The sequence below is a fragment of the Molothrus ater genome, chromosome 5, assembly GCF_012460135.2.
Source record: "Molothrus ater isolate BHLD 08-10-18 breed brown headed cowbird chromosome 5, BPBGC_Mater_1.1, whole genome shotgun sequence".
Lineage (NCBI taxonomy): Eukaryota > Metazoa > Chordata > Aves > Passeriformes > Icteridae > Molothrus > Molothrus ater.
In genome coordinates this window covers 34,645,585-34,661,983 of record NC_050482.2, presented here as the reverse complement: position 1 = coordinate 34,661,983, position 16,399 = coordinate 34,645,585, and the positions used below count along the sequence as shown (strand labels likewise).

Sequence of the window (16,399 nt, the reverse complement as noted above, 5' to 3'; positions counted from 1 at the left end):
ATGGTCAGTTCATCAGAGGTTCTTTCTCCCATTGCTCAGGGAGAGGAGTCCTTCCCCAGCTCCAACACGGGGTCCCTCCCACAGGAAATAGTTCACCACGAATTACTCCAATGTGAGTCCATCTCACTTACAACAGTTCTCTGCAAATGGCTGCAATGAGTCCTTTCCATGGGCAACAGAACCCCTCAAACTGCTGCAGCATGGATCATTCTTCCATGGGGTGCAGTCCTTCAAGGACAGGCTGCTCCAGCATTGGTCCCCCATAGGATCACAAGTTCTACCAGGGCACTTCTCCAGTGTGGGGCTCTTCCCTCCATCAGTCTGCAAGTCCCTGCCTGGAGCTGCTCCAGCACAGGCCTCCCATGGGTTCACAGTCTCCTCTCAGGAATCCACCTGCTCTGGTGTGGGCGTCCTCCACAGGCTGCAGGTGGATCTCTGCATCCTCATGGTCCTCCATGGGCTGCAGGGGCACAGCTGCATCACCATGGGCTGCACCACAGGCTGCAGGGGAATCCCAGCTTTGGTGCCTGGAGCACCTCCTGCCTCTCTTTCTTTACTGACCTCGGTGTTTGCGGAGTTGCTCCTCTCACATGTTCTCACCCTGCTTTTCTCTGGCTGCAATTACAAATGTGCAGTAACTTCGTTTTTCTTTCTTCTTCCTAAATCTGTTATCATCACAGAGGCATTACCACCATTTCTAATTGGTCAAGCTTTGACTAGTGGCACATTCTTCTTTGGAACTACCAGGGACTGGATCTGCGAGGCACAGAAGAAGCTTCTAGCAGCTTCTCACAGAAGGTAGTCCTATAGCCTACATGCTACCAAACTTTGGCCACGCAAACCCCATATAGTTGAGAAGGGGAGTGATAGAGCAGCTTTGGTGGGCACCTGATGTCCACCCAGGGTCAACCCACAACAAATCAAACACATTGATAAGGTAACAGAAGATGTCCAAAGTTACTGAAATGTAAAATTGACTCTAGAGTTTTGGATGGGCAGACCTTTCTAAAGAAAATCTGCACGTCTGTCTTCTAAGACTCATCTATTATTTACGCTATGACAATCACAATCACAATCACCACAGCACTTGAATGAGCATCACCGCTACATCCTTAATCTTTCACTGAGGAGTTTTACTTTTAGCAAGTTAAATATAAGCATCTCAAAACAATCTGTATTTGGGGCAAAGCCCAAGCAGAAGAATGACTGTCCCAGTGAAGCAAGTTTATCCTTCAGGGAACCAGTCCTTCATTCCCACGTTGCTTAAGGTGCCTGCAGTTTACCAAATGCTTGCTCTCTTTAGGTTCTTGTGATCTGTGACTTCAACCTTCTTAGGCAAACCTGTGAATGATTCCTTATTTTCACTTCCACCACAGTAGATTCAGCATTCAGCTCAGAAAAGAGGCTTCAGGTTTCCTCTGTGAAACTTATAGCTTATTTTTCAGGTTTCCTCAGTGAAACTTATAGCTTATTTTAAAAGTGGTCTCACAATAAGATTAAGTAACAGAAGAGTTGCATTACCTGTAAGTACAAATATTTTCAAATTAACATATTTGTCTTTGAAAAACCTTTTTGTAAACTGGATCTTAAGATCCTGCCTCTAGCTAGAAGCAGAACTAGTTAGCAAGACTGCACATTGTTCAAAATATTGGTTACTGCAGCTTAATTATGTTCAAACTAACGTGCACTTAATGGTGCTTCTTCACCTGTTTCCTGGCTAACCAGGACCCAGATTTCCAGCAGAAAAGGAGGACTTCAGGATTTTTTTGCTCTTCAAGCATAAAACTGGACAACCTACTAGATCTTTCTGTTCCAGGCTCCACATGAAATAGTCTTACTTTGTCACTCTAATTTGTACTTATATTAATACAGCACTCTTCTTCTGAGATTACTCTTAAGAGTTTGATGAAAAGCAACACACAGATCAAAAGGATGCCAAACACAAGCATACACAGCAGCCTAAAGCCCTTAATTGTAAAACCTCATTTTCAATTTCTCAGTCTTCGCAGAATTTCAGCTACCACACTTGAGTTTTCTATGCAAGATCTCTGGCTGAACCTCAATTTAGCTTTGGGCAATTCCTGAAACAAAAGGTTTAAGGTGATTAGGACAAAAACCAGAGGATCATTAAAAATATAAGCAAACAAAAATTGCAGCTCAAATATAAAGAAAGGTGAAAAAGTAACAATAAACTAAGGACATACAGTAAGCACAGGTATACATAGCTGTAATTCAGAAATGCTTGCTTCCCCCTCTATTATTCAGATTTAAAAGCAAGTAGAAAATAGTACACCAAAAGTAAGAACATTTGAAGACCAAGCATCCAGAAAAAAAACTAGCTACAAGTGCTTGCTTATTATAGTATTACAGCTTCTCTTTATTTGTCTCCAAACCTACCCAATGCCCATAGAGATTAAGTGCCAGGAGGTCTCTTCTTTGGTGAAATCCCATCTAATCTGCTACTAAGTCAAAAAAGATATATCAGAAAAATGGAAGAGTGATATTCTCCAGCATGACAGTCAGCTAGCTATTCTTGCCTCTTCAGTGCTCCTTGATGCCACAGGACTACTACAGTCTCTTTGATTCCACCAAGTGACAATTTGATGACAATTTGGCATCACTTTCTAGAAGCATGGCACATTCTGAAATAAGTTATCTTGGTAGAGGGTTAGATTTTTGAACATAACAGCTCACAGAAAACACAAGTCCAAGGCATCTCAAACTTGTTGCTATAAAACCGCCTTGGAAATTCATCCATGGATTGGTATTATATTTGTAAGAATTCTGAAGGAGAGTTCACATTTGCCACAAACTCATTTTTGACAGTCCTCATCATAAAACCCATGAAGACAACACTGCATTTTCTGTATGCTTCTACCAATATAAACAACAGACACTAAATAACAAATATTCCTGACTAGGAATAAAATCACCAGACTCACAGAATGTCTACTGCCCATCAAATCTCCATTTTAAACAAGTCAGAAGAGTCACAAAAAGACAGCATGATACATCCTTATTCATACTAACTACATAAATATAACTGCAGAAGTGCAAGAGTAAAGATTTTGCCAAGCTGTATTAATTTATACACTCTCCCAACTAAAAGAAAATCCTTCAGCAATATTTTATCCAAAACACAATCATATGAAGCCAAGTAGGCTACATTTATGGGTCAATTAGTTACCTTGTAGGTAGCTTCATGGTGAAAGATCACAGGAGAGTTACTGACAGCATCTTACAAATTCTAACAACCCCCCATAACTGCTTCATGTGTACAAGACTAGTGACAGAGGTTCCTGTACATTGTTGGGCTGTCCCCACACGCACCTGAACACAGCCAGGCACACAGAATGGCTTGAGTAGAAAGGGACCTAAGAGATTATGTAGTTCTGCCAGGCACAGACAGGGATTCCACCCCCTAGATCAGGCAGCTCAGGGCCCCATCCAGCCTGGCTTTGAACATTTCCACAACTCAGTAGCAACAGTAATTGTCACCTGATAAATAAATCAATCTAGTCCTAAACACTGTATTGCAGAGAGTAAGATTTTTAGGTAACTTCCACGTCAATGGAGATTATTTCTGCTCCACATTCCAATTTACCCTTCTGCAACAGTTTGCAACTTTCCACTAGTCTTCTAACAAATCACTTCTAGGGGAAGTATCAGACCAAGTGTTATAAAAATTTGATTAACTGCAAACAGGGATTGTACAGTTTCACAACCTAACAATCACTGTTATTTGGGTTGTCATGTAGTCCAATGTTCATCTCAAATAAAAAATACTGACCATACATGAAACTGCTAAAAAAAAAAATCAAAGTAGCTGGTCTGACTCTGCAATTACCAAAACCGCTTTCACTTCTGTAGTGCTGAAGTGCCACTCCTAGTGACAGGTTCTCCTTCTATCTCCTGTACGTCCCCTCTGAACTCCACAGAGATAACTCACAAGCGTCTGCAACTCATCCTTGACAGAGACGTGCTGGTACTGACTTTTTTGCTTCCTCCTGATATACGAAGCATGCTTTTAAGAAACTTTTCTTCACTGCAGACATAAAAACAAGTGAAGGCACAATTGGTTAGCTTTCAGAAACAGAGACTGTGAGTGGGAAAAAATAGGACAAGACTTCAAAAGCTAAGACAAATAATGCAGAAAAACAAAAAGAAAGTTGCAGGGACTATGTGTGTTGACAAATTATTTCAGTTTAACTGAAGACAATGTCATAGAAAGTTATAGAGTAAGCCATACTAATAGAAATGCTGAAGTACATATTTTCTTTTAATCCAGATTACCTACTGAAATTAGGTAATAATAACTGCTATAATTAAAGCTTGTAAGAGTCACTTCAATGTCAACAAATCTTGATGCAAAGAACACATTCTCCTGAGTTTCTATGAAAAACAAAAAAGAATGACAGAGCCTTGCTTTGTCTTCAGTTATAAAAATGAACTGTTATCCTGTTCCAGGTCCTCAATACTGCCCAAAAGTTTAATCATGTAAGGTTTCTCACAGCTCTACAATTAGAGATACATTGGAAATTATTTCATGAGTGAGTAACAGTGTCACACAATATCCATTTTGCTGAAGACCTGGTCAAGTCATTCAGATTTAGGCCAGCTTCCTGTGTTGCAACAGCTGCAGGAATGATACCAAGTGATCTAAGAAAGTACAGATTTCCTGAAGAGAATTTCAAGCTGGGGAGAAACATGAGATGTTGCTTGTCTGGCACAGGATGCAAACACCAATCCATGAGAAGGGCTAGGCTGTCCTACCCCTGCACTATGGTCTAGCCTTTCTCCCTTGGTCAGGAATGAGCTAACCATGTGGACTTACTCGGCAGTCTCTTTTTGTAGCTGCATAGCCAGGACTTACTTCAAATAACATCAAGTCCTTAGATTAATAACTACAGAGTGCTGACTGGGACAGTGTACAAAATAATGTCAAATGCCTCCTCTTCTTCCTGGTTCACCTCTAAAAAGTTTCTGTAATTCTATAACAAACATATTTCTAGGGTCTGACAGTGACTTTCACTCTACTGCTTCAGTAGTAAAAATCACTATTAAAACACTGCTCCTGAAAAAGAAACATCCTGAATAGCTAGAGGGCCCCCAAATAATTAATTTTATATTTCAAAAATTGCCTGCCTAATAGGCAGATTTCCAACCTGATGTTTACAGCCTTCCTCCCTTTCCTTGCTGTTAGAAGAGAAAAGAACATGCAGTATGAGTATGTCAGGAACTCACAACAGCAGGCATGAGCAGGCACACATAAAAATAAAAAACTTTTTCACTTTAGTTGTTGCAATGTTTCTTTACACATTCTAAAGCTTGAGAAATGAGAGTTTCCAGTAGCCATAACCTTCTGCTGCTTTTGAAGGTAACCTCATTCAACTCCTTCATGAAGAAACAGTCTGTACGAGCAGACAAGGTCTTTGACTTTGTCGAAATAGCATTTGCCTACTACAAGCAGACTGCCATAACTTCACTAAAATATTACCTCTACTATGCCTGTATCACCCAGTTGCCTCATGCATGACAGGCCTTAAGGAAAAAGCCATACATTAGATACTCTAAGATACTACAGATCTACTACACTCAACTGTTAAACAACTTTGAAAACAGGTCTATTAATCGCATTCAAGTACAAAACCACTTTTTTTTCCCCTGCTTTATGCAAGAAAAATAGAAACACACCATCTTAACCACATCTGAGCAGGAAAACAAAGTTTGCCTTGATATATGAAGGTGTAGTTACTGTAGATACTCCTTTCATCTCCCTGAACAAGGAGGCTGTCTAAAATATCCCTGTACCTGACCTAGATGCAAGAGAACACAGCAGAAGTCTGCCCCAACTCAGCAGGGATTCAGCACACTGACACCACACAGTGCACTTGGTCTGCTTTTGGATTAGTTCTGAGCTAAAGGAGTGGCAGCACTCACAACCACAAGCTAAACATGAACTTGTGTCGCACAGCTCGTGCTGAGTGATCTACTAAGGGAGCAATTTTGATTAAAACTCCCAACTGGAGCCTAACCTGACAAACACTCTCAAATGTCAGGGAGGTATCTGAAAGCCATCTAAGCATTACTTAGAAAGGCCAATTCATAAGAGAGCCTACCCTCTCAGCATACACCCAAGGACAAGAGTGCCCGTTTTTATCAGTAAGATATTCTTATCCTTAAGAGCACCTCTCTGTACCTAACCCTGAGCAGAGCTCTGTGCATGACAGCATTGGCACGGTAGCAGTAAGCATCAAGTACTCAAGTACTTCTGTGACTCTTGCACTTCCCACATCCCAGATGATAGGTGGACAACTGTTTATTTTAGTTCCCTGTCACATTTACTGTGAGATCACAAGCTACAGTGTAGCCTTCAGCACACTTCCTTCCTCAGCCATGGAAAGCAATTTCTTTCTCCTTTTGTAGGCCCTCACCTAGATTCCCATCTGTTTGCCTCTGCTCCAGAAAGGCTCTCAATTAAAAAGACAGTCAGTTTTACTCTTCAAAAACTGGCACAGCACAAAAAGAACTGTCATGGCTCACTTCAGATTTATTTTTGATGAACTGTCCTACAGGAGAGCTTTGGAACAAAATAGCATAATTTTAATTCCACTCAGAAAACTTATCTGGTGCACATATATAGTAATAGAAGCACAGGTACAGACAGTAAAAAGTCTATTGGGTTTCCCCCCATATATAAGTTCTGGCTTTACTTTTTTTTTTGTCTTTCAACTCTGTTTTGCAGATGATTTCACCCCTAGGCAGACAGGTGCTCCAAGTACGATCATCTTCATTGCAAAAAAAATACATGGCACTTACACTGCACAGCGTAATTCCAAACTCAGTTACTTGGGTACAGAAAATAATACGGTTTTACACTACAGCTCTAAGTTAAACCTGAAGTAGCTCATAACACTACAAGAAGCATCCCTGAAACATACATGTACCAAAGGAATAAAACATCACATCTAATTAGTCAGTTTATTTTTGCAAAGCCTTTAATGTGAATAGTATACCCCACTATTCACTCAGTTCGTTTTTATCTAGAATGAAGTCTACAGGATAGATTTTGAGGAAGAGTAAAAAAAAAGATGCAATGAATAATAAAAATTTAAATACTCAACTCTACCAAGTTTGGTTGGGTTTTTTCCCCTCCCAAAAGCTTATGATTTTAATATCAAGGCAAGCCATGCAAAAGGTAATAACTTAAATAATGTTCCAAGTTTTTCACAGAGATAAGAGACTCTTTCCAAAGGGAAATACACTTGTTTTTGAATGGTTATTCTTAAAGGTAATGTGATTGCTTCACTGCCCTTTAATTATAATTCACGGAAAGGAAGAGTATTTCTTGACTCCTTTCCTTATAAGAGTAATTTCAACATATACTTCACTGGGAAAGAGTACTGAAAAGTCTTTGTCATACACTATCTACACATCTCATGCCGGGGTAAGATGTAGCTGTTATATGCGAAAAATTACAGTTACATTAATCAAAACATCTAAATGCAAGAACACATACACAACCTGTATGATTTTCAACCTGGGCATCTGTGACATACCCTCTGTCTTGGAACTGTACTATTGTATCCCAAAGCAGTACAGAGAAAGACTTCCCTTTTTTTGTTTCATTTACCCTGAGCAGCATAATCCATGCCTTCAAGATGGAAACAGGAGTAAAAGCTATTCTTTTTTGCAAAAACCTTGGTTTCTCATCCTCTTCTGTAATCTAGGGCCAATGCGAGAACAGGCAGATTTGGTTTTATTCTCCCCTCTTCAAACTTTGTTTTCCTTCTACCACCTCTTCACTAACGCACGCAGAAGGGTACCAGGACCTCAGGCTCAGTAAACGGGTTTGGCGCAGGAAGTGTCAGTCAAATTCTTCCATTTGCTTTGACACGGGTGATGGTGGGGCGTTTAGACGAGGCGAACATCCCTGTCATTTCCTTTTCATTTTGCGGTAAGCAGGAAGGGAACTCGCAGGCCCCCGCGCTGGCTGCCTGTCCCGCTCCGTGGCCTCCCCAGGCACAGCCCCGGCGGGCTGCCCCGGCCGGCCGCGCCCGGCCTGACCCCCCCGCCTCGCCCCCACGCACCGGCCGGAAAGAGCGAGCGGCTTCTCTCCCGCGGCCGGACTAGGTGGGGCTCGCCTCGGACTTCCCGCTGACAACGCCGGCGGCCGCCGGGCACCGTCCCCTTCCCCGCCCGCGGCGGGGCCGCGCCGGGCGTCACCCGCCCCTCCCCGCGGCCGTCCGGGCCCCACGTCGCGGCCCCGACCCGCGGGGTTACAACTTTCCGCTTCCGCTCCAACTTCTGCTACGGGGACCGGCGGCCGGGGGGCGGCGGCGAACGGCAGGGCCGAGCCCTGGGCCCGACCGCGACGGCTGCCCCTCAGCGCCCCGCTCCCCCCACCCCCTCGGGGTCCCACCACGCCTGAGGCCGGACGAGGCGGCGGCTCCCGGTTCCACTTCCGCCATGTTCCGGGCTGGTGCCCCTTTCCTCGGAGCGCGCCGCTCCCCGCCGTCGCCGTCGCCGCCGCCACCCCCCTCTCGCCGCCGCCCCCACCCCACCCCGCCCCGCCACCTGTACCAGAGACGCCACGCCGCTCCCCGCCACAGCGGCGCGGCCCGGCCCGCGCTGCCCTCCGCAACCCACCGGACAGCGCCTCCGCTCCCCGCCGACCGCGCGCCGCCGCCGCCGCCTCGCCGGCCGATCCCGCTGCGCCGCGCCCGCTGCGCTCCGCTCGGCTCCGCTGCGCTCCGCTCGCCGCCTGTGCCGGGGCGCGGCTCGGGGCCGTCGCCGTGACGCCGCACGCCCAGCCTCGCTCTGGCGCGGCGGGGGCGGAGGGAGGGGCGGGCACGGGGAGGGCTGACCCCGCGCGCCGCCCCCCGCGCACGCGCACGCGCTCGGCCGCCCCGCCCCACCCCGGGCCGGGGGTGGCGGGGCCGGGGCTGAGGGGGCCGGGGTGGCCGGGGTTTCCTTGGCGGAATGCCGCCCCTCGCCGGAGCTCCTGTGCGCTCCAGCTGGGAGCCGTGGCTTAGTCACCGCTCAAAGGTGCGCCGAAAGCACAGCATGGTTGCTTAAAGTTAATTAAGAACGTAAAGAGCTGGAAAAGTAAATGCCAGCGCACTATTTCCTGCGTTTCTAAAAAGGTCTTGAGATCCACTAGCGAAGGGTGTTTCAGAGATGCCGCATACTGCTGGTTTTATGTGGACCATTATGCCTCTGGATGTGAAAAGTCATTATTCTTGCCGATACAAAGCAGGATTTCCAGTGCCTGCAAAAAATTACCGTATTAGCTTTTCTGTTATTTCAGTCCTAAAATATGCAAATCATGTTTCTCCCCGTCCCCCCGATGTCACCTATATTTTCCAGTTACAAAGGGTTTAGCTGATAAAGATTAAATGAGCATTTCTAGGAAAGACTGAGTAAGCAAAGAGTTAACGTTGTGCTTTCAGACAAAACTTGTGCTCTGAGGAAGTCCACGGCACTTCCACACTTGCACAAGCGTGTATATAAAACTGACAGGAAGTTGCAGTGAGGCTTCTGGCAAGGAGAGTGGGTGTGGAGGAAGCGGTGGCTTTCTGTTTGTAGGACAGAGATAGAAACGGGAGCCCATATGAGTTCAAGCGAATCTGTGGGAGATGCTAAAGCTCAGAGCAGGGTCAAAGGATGACCAGGGAAATGAACTGCCCTTGGTAGGGAAGACTTCATTGAGATATAGGGCATCCAGAAAGCAACACACTTCAAAAAATATTTTTCTTTTATAGTGTTGCTGGCAAATCCTGAATGTCATAAAATCTCTTCCAAAGTCCAGACAAATCTCTTGGTCTTTTACAGCTTAAACTCGTGTGCAGTCCTTTGATAATGAATCCCTGTAAATGATGGATAATGCAAGAGAGTTCTGGTTGTGAGAAATCAAGTCCATAGAAACCAGTCCTTTCTTAGCAAAAGAAACATCCTATGCAGGACAAAAATCATTAATGAGATGAATAGGTGAAATACAGCCTTTCAAGTGAAAATAAGAAGAGCATTTCATGCAATTATTGCTACTGTGTAGCATATTGGCTCACCAGACAGAAAAATACTTGTGTTCTTATTTTTTCTGTCACTAGATACTGTTATCAGCACCAGAAATATTCAGAGGAAAAGAACAAAGATAAATATCCTCAGCCCTCACAACTTTCTTCAGTGAACTAGGTTAATCACAAATAACTTGCAGTGTTCTAGGAACAGATACGTGTCATTAATGTAATAGTATTTTACAGTGTGCCTTTAATTGTTCTGTGTTTTACAGAACAATATGTTCTATAAAAATATATGTTTTATATCTGGGGCAAATCCTCCTCTTTGCAATACAATAAGAAAAGAGGAAGGTGGCCTTTGGGGGTCTTGAGTAAACCTCTGCGAACAGATCCTGGTGTTCTGAGTTTCACATAGGGGTAACTGGAACTTAGTATTTTACAAGAAGTGTATATACACATATATAAACATATGGTTTGCTTAATATAGACGTGTTTGGAGATTGATCACTGTAGCCAGAAGAAATAGGCAATTAGGATTCATTCTAAGCAAGAGACCAAGTGTTCCCTCTCCCCAACTCTCTCAGCCACATAGTTTAAATGTAAATTGGACCCTTAATTTTGGATTTTCCTATGAATCATCTAGCTAATCCTCAGCTCAATTCTTAAACCAGCTTTACTCATATCAGTGTGACTGGCAAAGAGCAATTGGTGCGCTTACAAGGCATACTCACCCAGTACTTCCCAGGGCTTGTTCTGCTCAGCTTGCTCAGAGTTTCTACCTCAGGCAGCTGAACAAGTGCTGAGGTTTCCCTGTGATAGAGCAACTCCCCAGAGAACCAGGAGTTTGGGTGAAATGAGGAGGATGTGGCTGCAGTGATGTTGTGTTTAATAGGAACAGCGCAGACACATCAGCTTGCTTTAGTGGGCCTGCCCATGCTGAGCATTGATCTGGAATTTTAAAAGAAGAAGGTCAAATACTCAGCTGCCTGTTTACTGAACAAAAAGCAGTAGAGACCTGCTTATGCACATGAATCTTAACATCAAATAGACCTTTCTAAAGCACTGTAACGTCCTTTGTGCTGTAACCTCTGTCTCCCAGTTTGCCAGTTGCCTGCATGTACTTCAAAACCCTTTTATTTCAATGACCAGTGCTTAGCTGGAGGTAGTTCAGTCTGCTCATCACTAACACAGTGAGCCATCTGATAATGTCATGGCTCTTGTGAGGAACAAGAGCATGTAGAAGATCCCCTCACGAAGATCTTCCTCATGCAAGATGAGGAGGAAAATACTGACGAATCTTGTTAAAAAGTTCAGTGGAACTAGTGGGGGAGTAAGGTGGGGGTCAATAGATTATTTGGGGAAAACAAAGTAGTATTTTTTTAATGATTCTTTAACAAAAGCTTGGCAGGGCAGCCTTGGTCACCTCCATGCAATTTTCCTAACTTTGCCTGCATTGTTTTCACTGGGACTGCATGGGTGTTGGAGTGAAGAATGTGGCACTATGTGTATTGCAGTTTCATTACTGCTGAAACACAGCCATCTCTGGGACAGAATGCAGATCTGGCTTGTGCCAGCAAACTCTAAAGTTAAAAGGGTATGTGGTGCCAGGAAATACAGTGCTGGCTGCATGCCAGCTAGCTGTGAGCTTTTCTAGAAATTTGTCATGAAGGAAAAAGAAACACCATTTGGTAAATCCTAATAGGATGCTTTGCTTTCAGAGGGAAAGTAAATTTCTCATCGTTTAAGGGGAATGGACTGAAAGGGATCAATTCATAGCTCTACACCTCAGCTGTTCCAGCAAAGAATGGTCACTAGATTAGAATGTGCTTTGGATCATGAGAACAATAAAGAGAAAGCTTCTTCAACACTAAAGAAAAATAACATATTTTTGTGACATAGATATGTGAGATATTTTTTTTTTCATTCTGTATCCTTCAACATGATTTTCATTTGTTTTTTCTCCATACTCAGAAGATTTAGTCACACAGAGTGGGAATACCTGTCTGTCTGGATAGAACCTTGAGATGTTTCAGGGATGTGTCTTCCCCTCCAGACTCAATGCAATTTCTCTGTGTCTTTGTATCTGTTGATACAGCTTCAGCCTGAGGTTTTTCACCTGGTAATTATGAGCTCTACTTCTTCATCATCTTCCCTTCAGACATAGCTTCCATTATGCAGTTCTGCTTCTTAATGTCTCTTCATTGCATCTTCTTGATGTATTGCTGTTTGCTAATTCAAAGGTGTTTAAACATTGGTTTAATCACAAGCTTGACTGAAACTTAATATGGAGACTTTTCTCAACTTTTTTTTCACTTTCCAGGTGTTTACCTCATTGCTGAGGAAAATTCTGTCACTTTGCTCCTCTTTCTCCTCCAAACCATCTTGAGTTAATGCTTTTTCTTATCTCTAAGTAATGCTCCATGACTCTTCAATTTATCTGCCAAAAATCTCTTACTGAACTAGCCCTTTTCCTTATCCTTGGCCAAAATCCTATTATTTGTTCATACAATATAATCCTCCCTTTATCTTGTGATTTGTCTCCTTCCCTACCCAGTGATAACTGCTTTGAGGTGCAAAATTTGCCATTGTTTTTTTAATCTGGGGAAGAACAGGCAATGGGCACTACTGCAATTTAAACTGTAAATGTCAACATTTATTTACAGGGATCTAATTTTTTAATCTATTTTCTTCTGTCTTTGGGATACTACTTTTATATCACTGCAGTTACTTCAGATAAAGCAAGGAATAGCTGTTTCACAACATAGCTGTTGTGAAAGCACGGTACTCTGAATTGCAGAGGAATTCAAGAAAATGTCCCGAGCTCAGGAATTTAAACTCTTAAAAATTAGGATTCATTTAGTAAAAGGAAAAGCCTACTTTATTTTATCCTCTGTGGAAAATACTTTTAAAAATTGCTTTGGACAACCAGCTCATCAGATAAGGAACAAGATTGTCAGAGCAACATAAGTGCTTTAAAAGTGTAAATTAAGAATAATGTATCTACTTGAAACTAGAGAATGAATGTAATTACCTGGAGGAGAATCTGTCCAGGATATGGGTGTCTGTTTTTCTCAAGAAAAGCTGAAAGTCACACACAAATTTTCACAGTTTCAAAGCTTCAGAAGTTTCACTTCCCTGCTTTTCCAGGAGAACACTTCTAGCAGTGCATGATGCAGAAAGGAGGTTGCTACTTTCTGAATCACCAGCTGCTGTGATACCTGGATAGTTCTTCAAAGCCTTCCATAAAAGGGCTTGGTGCAATGGCATTGTGATGACTGATCACAATGTGTCAGTATAAAGTTGTAAACCAACAGTTTCCTCATTTATAATTCAGCACTATTCCCAACAATGTCCTTCTTCACACCATGACCAGGTATTTCAGAATAATGCATTGAGCAAAATAGAACAGCCTGATCAAAGAAAGCACTGGGTCCATGGTGGTAGTGCTATCAAGTATGGGGAAAGTAGGAACTTTTCATTCTGCTTTATGGGAGCATGAAAGTGCAGAATTTTTACTTCGTAAAAACGTGTTTATAATTATAACTGAATGTCAGTAACAACACTTTGACTATTGTACCCTTCTTTTGTTCTTTGATTTTTTTTCATTGCTACTTGTTTCTAGCATATTCATTTATATCCAGATTCTGACTGCTGGAGACAGAAGAAAGGTTCCTGTTGATTTTAATGAGCTTTAAACCAGGACCTAAATTCAGCCCTTGAGGGATGTGCAATATTTAAAATATATATTCACTTCTGGTTCATGTCAATATTAAGACAGGAACAAATATATTTAACAATGACAGGACTAAAAATACTCAGTGTTTTTGTCCTGCTTTCCCTAGCAGCCGAATTATATCCCAATGAATACAGGAATTTACACTGACATAGATATGGAAGTGAGTTTTCATTGCTTTATTTTTTGTTTCTGTCTGCTTCAGAATCAAGCCTTAATTAACACAATGGGCCAAAAGCATTCATGGGAAAATAATTATTTACATTAGTAGTTCATTACTTTTGGTACTCAGTTTGGTTAGAAAAACAAAATGTACAGCACAGAAAGGAGAATTTATTTCTTAACTTTGCTAGATCATTTTCTTCTTAGCTTTCTTTGTACATGTGGCCTTGTTCTTCCATATCTTTCCTCTGGCCATGAAAACTGTTACTGAAACATGTTACAATCACGACAGAGGTCTTAATGAGTACAGTTAAAGTCTACACCAAGGAAAAAACATATTCCTTGCCTCTTAAAACTAGCCAAAAAGCAGATTAATTTTTTCCTGTTATTATTTTTTGGTTTTTTTCAGAATGACTGCATTGTGTGTTTTTTAGCTGGTTTACTTCTTCTTTTAAAGTTTCTGGTTTACTTCTTTCTTAAAAAGTTCATAAATTGCAAACCTCTGAAATAGTAATTTCATTAAAGTGTTTACTACTAATCCAATGGTATATATTATAGTTAGAAGAAAATATTTTAGTGAAATTTTGTATCCTCTAAATAACCAGTGTAAAACCAGGAAAATACTGATTTTGAGTAAGTGCATATATTCAAACCATCTCCAGATAAGACATTACATCTGGCACAGGCTGTTATATCTGTTCACAGTCTGATCTGGAAAAGTTCAGATGTTTTTTCGGGTGGTATGGGTGCAGTGATAATTGATGGCATCAGATCTATGCAGTGATGCCCCACTCTACCTCCTCTTGCTCACTCTCATCACACTCTGCAGCTTGTTTGCTTCCCTCTAGCCCGACTTTCAGGGTGGTTGATCAGCTAGTAGGCCTATAACCTATTTGCCCCTTTCTGCTGTCACCTTTAGAAGGACTCAGGGGTCTAATTCCTTCTTGTTCTTTAACTTTCCTGGAAGTCTGAATAGAAGATCTGTGCTATAGATTTATTTTATGAATACTTTCATTTTACTTCTGCTGTACTATGCAGTTCTGTTGAACTTCAAATTGAAGATTTCACAATATCCTATTCACATAAGTTATCTTTGTTGTTATATTCACTTTTTATCAATAAAAAACATGCATTTGAAATTAAAATGCTGTCCTCTCCCTTTCCTAGAAATCTAGAAGTCCCCAGACTTTTAATTGCTTCTGCACTACACAGAATCTTCTGTTTCAACCTCAAGCAGCATAAAATTTGAACTCCAGACAGGATTTTAACATTCAGAGAAGGCTGGCATAGAGGAGGCCTGTGAATCACTACCAAAGACAGGGACAGAATGGAAGCTGTTGCCCTGGTGTTGCATTTCCTTCTGTGCAAATGATACTCCTGTTGCCCTGGTGCTGTGTTTCACATGCTAAGGTGATACTCCATGGGCTATGCTAGTTGTGCAGCCCGTTAGTGTCCCCTGTGTGGCATTTCCAAATTCAATTCAAATTAAAGAAGACGCAGGGCCATGATTGTAATGATGTGACATTAAATAAAAATTCTAATTTGTTTTAATGGTGTTGACACCTGAATTGTTAGTTTTCCTCCCTGTTTTTTCTAATTTTTGTTGTTACGTACATTTTTCCTTTTCCATTCTTCCCTTAAAAAATCATCAAATTATATGAGTTTCAGACCCTAATGAGGCCACAATGAATTCAAGTAATGGGTTTCATGCTGTCTTTCTCTAATTCCTATAATTGTGTCTATCCTTTATTCTACATAATCCCATTATTTTATAAAATGGCAAGTTTTCCATTCCCCCTTCTTCTCTTTATCTTTTATCTTGTCTCCCTTTTTGCTTTAAGATGGTATTTTAAAGACTTCAAGTTAGTTCTAGGGTGGAGTTGTGTGATATAATCAACTTCAAAATGATATTTAAATTTCCTTTCATCCACTACAATACTGAAATTCATGCTCAGAGATCAGCATTTACTCTTACTGCATGTTTTAATGCTCCTTCAGTGTTATAAAGAGAGGACTGTTGCTTTTTTTGCCTGAAATCACTCTTAGATTAGTACCTTGTTATTAACAATTCTGGTGCATAACAGTAGATTCAGGGAAAGAGCAGTGCCTTGTAGATAACCAGTTCTTGCGAATAGCTTTTTATCAATTAAGTGATTTTTTTTCTGTCTCTGGCATTCAGTAATGGAGGAAAAGTCCTCAGGGGGTAATCCTTCCTTTTAAAGAAGAAATTCTGAGGTGCTTCAGGCTTTCCCAAGTTAGCCCATTTCCTACTCTCCCTATATCTGCCCTGTTCTAGGCATGACACTGTATTTTAGTTCTCAGAAATATTCTGTGCATGGTTTAGGCTGTTCACAAGGGCACATGGACCCCAGAAAGCGAACACAACTGCCCACAGTATTTAATGTACAGAGAACACTGAGTGTCAACAACTTACAGGGCCAGTAATTCTCAGAATTTTGCCTACACAGGATTTTTGCTTATCCAG

The 16,399-nt window shown here is 41.9% G+C and overlaps 1 protein-coding gene across 1 annotated transcript in view; it reads right to left on the bottom strand.

The window, feature by feature from the left end:
* RAP1B (RAP1B, member of RAS oncogene family) overlaps positions 1-8,777 on the bottom strand; it is a 34,844-nt gene extending 26,067 nt beyond the window's left edge. Inside the window, exon 1 of the mRNA XM_036400658.2 lies at positions 8,650-8,777. The gene's annotated coding sequence lies outside the window, so the exon portion shown is untranslated. The remainder of the gene's footprint in view (positions 1-8,649) is intronic.
* Between the last annotated feature and the right edge of the window lie 7,622 nt (positions 8,778-16,399).